Source organism: Myotis myotis, unplaced genomic scaffold, assembly GCF_014108235.1.
Source record: "Myotis myotis isolate mMyoMyo1 unplaced genomic scaffold, mMyoMyo1.p scaffold_m19_p_2, whole genome shotgun sequence".
In the NCBI taxonomy this organism is placed as follows: Eukaryota; Metazoa; Chordata; class Mammalia; order Chiroptera; family Vespertilionidae; genus Myotis; species Myotis myotis.
In genome coordinates, this window is record NW_023416324.1 from 123275287 (window position 1) to 123282287 (window position 7001).

The 7001-nt window shown below is 40.2% G+C and overlaps 1 pseudogene; it reads left to right on the forward strand.

The window, feature by feature from the left end:
- The first annotated feature begins 4568 nt into the window (after positions 1–4568).
- LOC118675663 lies at positions 4569–6370 on the forward strand (annotated as a pseudogene).
- The last annotated feature ends 631 nt before the right edge of the window (positions 6371–7001 follow it).

The following is a 7001-nucleotide window of genomic DNA, read 5'->3' on the forward strand; positions in this document are numbered from 1 at the left end:
CTGAGTCATACAGGAATTCTTCCCTGGGAGTAAATGCTACCATAACACAAACCTAAATCATGAGACTTTGGGAGTAGTGAGTAAAATCCAAAAATATTTACAGAAAAATCACAAAGTTTTAAAGATAATTTTATTAGAAAACATACTATGAAGTCAGACACAAAAAGACAGACAGTTCAAACTGCAAAAGAGTTTGTGGGTTCCAAATTTCTACCAGCAGGAAGCAGGCTGAGAGAGTTTCTCAAATGAAAATACAGGCACTTTTTTTTTTTCTTTAAATAGAAAAGAAAAGATGTGTCAAAGAGAGGTGCCAAGATTTCAGAAAGTGAACCCAGTTGAGAACAATGAATTACGAAACCATACCACAAAGCAGACTAGTCACAAAACGTTCTCAGTGCCTGGTGAAGTTGGGGGACCTGAAAATATGTTCCCAATTTATTGTATTTTTTTCTCTTCTCTTTCTTTCCTTTCTCTTCCCTTCCCTTTATCTCTCCTCCCCTCCCTAACTTCCCTTTCCCTCCCTCCCTCCCTCCCTCCCTCCCTCCCTCCCTCCCTCCCTCCCTCCCTTCCTTCCTTTCTTCCTTCCATGTTTTCCCAGTTATAGTTTTGAAATTTGGGCTCATGGACTCATTTGCTATGGACTCATGGCTATGATTACCACTCCCTTCCTTTGTGAGAAAAAGTGTTTATTGTAATTGCTTTGCCCCTGTCTCGCTATTGAATATTGGTTATGCAAGGGTCAGATAACTTGCATTTTTAAGTTCAAAGGCTTTAGGTTAAAAGGAGTTGCATCTGATGAATCTCATTCATATCTGGGCCTAATTAAAATAATGAGATCTTGCATTTTAAGTCAGAGCTTAATGCCATGATTGAATAAAACGGGGTCTTATTTTGAGATGAGTACATTTTGCATAGGAAGAATGTGAATTTTGGCCAAAAACAATTCTTCCAAGCCTAGACATGCTACTTCTCTTATAAAGAAGCAGAGGGCATCCTTGAATTGGACTGGCCCTGTGATCTTCTTCAGCCATTGGGCTGCAGAGGAAATGATGTTGTGCCTGGCAGCTACTACTTTTCATTCTTAGAGTCCTGAACCACTGTGGCAGATGTCTTTCACTTTGCTGGAGAGGGAAGCACAGTACTCCCCAGCCATTCTAATCAGCCTAGCAATTATGGGCATGAAGTCATCTTGGAGATTTCCATCTCCAGCAAAGCCTCAGGAAGAATGCTGCTTCATAAGTGACCCCACCTGGGAGAGCAGAAAAACAGCCTCGCTGACCCCAGTCAATCCAATGAATTGAGAAAAATAATAAATTATTACTGTTTTTTTTTGCCACCAACTTTGGGGTGGTTTATTATGCAGTAGTTGATAACTGGGAGACAAATAAAAGAATGAAAGAATGAAGGGGTAAATGACTGGCTGGAACAAAAGCCTCTAAAAATGCAAGTAGATTGTATTACCTGGATTACTGGGTGTGTTATCAAAAAGTTGTGTTACCTTTTTCTTCCACCTACCAGCTTTTGTGAAGCTTTACACCTATGATTGCCTATGGGCACCAAGGTCCTATGAAAAGGTTCTTCTTTTCTGTGTGTTTAGACCACAACAGCTTTCTTCTTTTTTTATCTTTTTATTTTTCAGGGCATATCATGCTCATTACTTTTTTTTTAAAACCTTCATTTCTACCAAATATTGAAGTTATTTTAAAAAATGAGATAGGGATAGCTAAACAAACAAACAAACAAACAAACAAAAAGACATGGGAAATAAAACTTTTATGTTGTGGGAGAAAAGTGGTCTACGATAATAGCTAAAACAAATTCAGAGGATCTAATACACTAAAACTATCACGATGTCATTGAAGGACTTCCTTATCCACATGCTGTGAATAAACCAAATAAAAAGCTTGGAATAGAGACACAGTGATGGGGAAAGTAAACTTCAAGACAGAGACTCAGCTGTAGTTTGGCTGAGGAATTTGCATTTGCAACTGGTTGTTTGGTGTTTTAGTATCTCCATGACAAGTATGTCCTAGAGAAACAGTGAAGAGGGAAATAGATAGACTTTATAGATACTACTAAAAGAGCAATAATGAGGAATGATTTAACAAAATTCAAAGGTTTCAGATCATTTGAGAGCCAGAAACAGCAGATGGTAAATATAGTTCAATTCAGACAAACATAAAAAAAAAAGATGCAGAGCAATAGAGAACTATAAAAGAAGGCTGTGGAAACATTTCAATAAACTAATCACCCAGTCCACCAACCAGAAAATATCCCCAAACTTTTAACTATCAGCTTAGTGCAAAGAAACCATCTTCTAAGATGAAGTCCTGAACACAAAGAGCTTCAGGTGTTTAGTCTTAACTGTTGAGGGAAGTGAGGGTGAGAAAAAATACTTCGAAGCAGGAAAAGATAAAGCCACTTAATAAAACATGAAACTTTAGTCACAGACTCCAGGGATTTAATTTTTTCCATAGAAATAAAAAAGCATTTTGCTAGGTGTGTTAACTTATTTAATGGGGTACATTTTAGTACCTTATGTAAGAGGATGTCTAAATGTAGCCAGGAGAGCTTTTTTTCCCCCAAATGAAAATAGATTATATAGTTGTAAACTGCCAATTGTTTACACTGATGGTTTTAGTGACAGCAGGGTCCATATGCCTTTATATGGATGAATTGGTCAGCACATTTCAAGGCATCTGTTTCCACATGGTCTCTGTAGTTAGACGGGCACCTCTCTTAGAGGAAGCTTAAGTGGGAATTTATAGCCTCACTCCTGCCCTGTTAATAACAAAAACATCTCAGGCTATTCTCCCAGGTCCCACAGTTTACTCAGGGACAACAGAGTTTGTCTCTCTAACAATAGCATTTTCAGTATGTTATTAGATTGACAATCACTTTCTTTTTCTTTTTGCACATGACAAATATTTTGGGACAAAATGGAACAAGGTCATGCTATCTTATTTTACTTTAGAGACAGCTTTGACACTAGCAGGCATGCTAGTTATGTTCCTAAATTAACCTGCGATGTCATAGTGTGTATGATAGTTTGGGATTAAATTTAGAACTGTCCTATAAGGAGTATCCAAAGCCAAGACACCGAAGGGAAGATAGAAAAATATAGGAATACTAGAGGCCCGGTGCATGAAATTCATGCATGGAGGGGGTTTCCCCCCCCCCCAAGCCAAGCTTGCACCCTCTCTAATCTGGGACCCCTTGGGAGATGTCCAATTGCCAGGATTGGGCCTAAATTGGCAGTCGGACATGCCTCTCACAATCCGGGGCCACTGGCTCCTAACTGCTCACCTGTCTGCTGGCCTGGTCGCCTTTAACTGTCCCTGCCGCCCTGCCAGCCTGGTGGCCGCCAGCTGCTCTCCCCACTGACTTGGTCACTCCCAACTGCCCCCCTGCTGGCCTGGTTGCCCCCAACTGCCCCCCCCCCGCCCCCACTGGCCTGATCGCCCCAGGCAGCCTGCTGTTCAGTCATTTGGTTGTCTCTCACTAACCCTCCTGCCGGCCTGGTTGCCCCATGCAGCCTGATGTTTGGTTGTTACTGTTACTGTGATGGTGTCCTGGACAATTTTCATATTTCTCTATTATTAGTATAGATGGAAGATTTTAAGTCAGGAAAACCCTGAATGGACAGATGTTTACTGGGATATCTCTACAGATATTTAAAAATACAGTTGCCCTAGCTGGTTTGGCTCAGTGGATAGAGCACAGACCTGTGGACTGAAGGGTCCCAGGTTCGATTCTGGTCAAGGGCACATGCCTGAGTTGCACTGGATCCCCAGGAGAGGGGGTTCAGGAGGCAGCCAATCAATGATTCTCTCTCATCATTGATGTTTCTATCTCTGTCTCCCTCTCCCTTTTTCTCTGAAATCAATAAAAACATTAAAAAAAGAAATAAAAATACAGTAGTCACCAGAATATGTTTATAGATGTTTATGATGTACTCCTGAATAAAGTCTAGAGATGAAAGCTGATGGTCTGTAAGGAAATTCTCCACACTGATTCTTTTTTACAAAATTTCTTAAAGTGTTTAATTGCTGCTAGAATTATTTTCAAGTTAAGGAGGTAAGAAGTTTGACTCTTTAAACTTCAAAATGAACTTCCCCGCTATGACTGACTATATTTTCCCACATGAAGAATTGTAAGTTTTCACAATGAAGTCATAAACTTTTAGTGTACGTTGACTCTGCTTTATCCCTCATCCATCTGCCACATAGGCTTATCCTGGTTGCCATACTGATACTAGCTAGCATGCATATTATGTGTGGTTTTAAAGTTTAACTTATCATGTAGAAACTGAAACAATATAGATATGTTTTAAAATTTATTCTTGTTTAATAAAAATAGAAATGGTCCATAACTGAAAACCCAATTTTAGAATCTTTAAATAAAATACAGGGTGGGGCAGGGATGCAGCGCTAGCTGCTGACTTCTGTCACTACAACTCCCCAGACTGCCCCTCCAGCCCCCCACCCTTGCCCCAGCCCCACCTCAGGTCCCCTGTGGAGGCTGGGAGGTGCCATCTCTCCTGTGCTTGTGGCTGGCTCCTTACCCCCATGGATCTGGTCTGAGTGCCATTGCCCGAACCCGGGCTGGCAGCAGCCTGGGACCAACAAGTGTCCATGGGCTACCCTTCAAAAGACAATATCCTGATCTTTGGCTGATGTCATGATTGAGCAGTTGGCTAAAGAGTTGCAATTAGAAGAAGCTGCTGGTTTTCTTAAAGTTGCTGTTGCTGAAGGACCATTTCTTACTGGAGAAAAACACTGATACTTCCAGTGACCTAATGCTGGCTCAGATGCTACAGATGGAATTTGACAGAGAATGATGCACAGTTTAGGCATGAAGAAAAAAAAAATCAATGACGATAGCAAAGTTTCCATTTCCTTTGAAAATTACCAAAAAGTGCATCCCTATGAAGGCAGTGATAGCTCTGAAGATGAGGTTGACTGGCAGGATACTCGTGATGACCTCTAAAGACCAGCAAAACCAGTTCCTACTCCCAAAAAGGGTTTTATTCTAAAAGGAAAAGACATCGCCACCAAACATGATGAAGTAGTCTGTGGGAGGAAGAATACAGCCAGAATGGAACATTTTGCACCTGGGTTCAGGAAGGAGATGGAATTTGAATGGATTTAAAACTATCAAACCATGTTTTCAATGCTTTAAAACAACATGCCTACTCAGAAGAACATCCAAGTGCCACCTTGATAAAAAAGAACACTCTACTGCAGAAAAAGCAGTTGACCCTAAGACACGCTTACTTATGTATAAAATGGTCAACCACTGGGTGCATTAGTACAGGAAAGGGATCTGTTGTCTTTCATGCCTATGGAGGAAGCATGGAAGATGAAAAAAATATAGTAAATTTATACCTATAGATTGTGCCATCAAGGTATTTAAACAACACTTAATGCAGTGGTTCTCAACCTTCTGGCCCTTTAAATACAGTTCCTCATGTTGTGACCCAACCATAAAATTATTTTCATTTCTACTTCATAACTGTAATGTTGCTATTGTTATGAATCATAATGTAAATATCTGATATGCAGGATGGTCTTAGGTGACCCCTGTAAAAGGGTTGTTTGGCCACCAAAGGGGTTGCGACCCACAGGTTGAGAACCTCTGCCTTAATGAGTTTTAAGAACCGTGACAAGTATATTAAAGGTGATTTCAGGTTTAAAGATTACTTCAGTAAACTAAATCCACATATGATCATCTGAATATGAGCAGAAAAAAAAATGCACACCCTCACCAGAATGCAGGAAGCTGGGATTCCTTGTCCAGCAGTTGTGTTACACAAGAAACACATTTCAGTTATGTCTTTTATTGGCCATGATCAAGTTCCAACCCTTAGACAAAGGAGCTTTTGTTATCAGGTACTATGTACAATGAAAAAAGTAAAGCTCAGTAGTGAAGAAATGAAAGCCTACAAACTTTTCACTTGATGCAGCAGTTATACTATAATGAGCACATGCTTGTGCATGCCGACCTCTGTGAATATAACATGCTGTGGCATGCTGGGAAGGTTTGGTTGATCCATGTCAGTCAGTCTCTAGAACCATTCATCCTCATGGCCTGGAGTTCTTGTTCCATGACTGTAGGAATGTCTCACAGTTTTTCCAGAAAGGCGGAGTGGAGGAAGCCCTTAGTGAACGAGAGCTCTTCAGTGCTGTTAGGTTTATACATCTCAGCAGACTATGAAGTTGATTTCTTAGCTGAGATAGACGCTTTGGAGAAAATGAATGAAGATCATGTTTGGAGGAATGGAAGGAAAGCTGCTTCATTTTTGAAAGACAATGAAGGTCCTCCATCCCATACAATGAATAGCACCAGTACCCACTGCTTTCAGTGTTGACCCAGCGGGGATTGCCAGCTGCCAATGCCAAATGAAGTTACAGGTGCATTGAGATACCGACATGAGCTGTGTACAGTGGTGCATCTGTGCTTTACCCCTGGTAACCCATATGCCAGATGTGTGGAATATTTAGGTCGGCATTGAGAGAATAAAATGTCACTACCTCTCATCTTATGAACAGGATAATATAATTCTTTAACAGCTACAGGTTATGTAGTTGAAATTTACAGGATTCATGGCATAAAATGTTTTGATGATAATTTTAAAAATGTAGGTAACATTTCCAGATATGGGAGGAAGGCCAGAAGTGTTTACAAGGGAGGTCTTTATTACCACCTGCTTGCTCTGATCACCTCTATTCTTTGAGTTTCATCTTACCTCAAATATTTTATTGGACTTAAATGAGCCCTTCTCAATTCTTTTTCCAGACCGTGACCATGATTCTAAAGGAAAATATCTTCTTTTAGTAGGTGTCTTAAGTGGAAATCTGGTTTCAGAATTGCTGATGAAAATAAACATAAACAAAATACTTTTTATTGGTACATCATGAATATGAACTGAGTTCTTTACCAAGTTCATATCCAAGGAAAGGATTGCAGGTTTCTGAAAGATAAATATACTGGTATAAGAA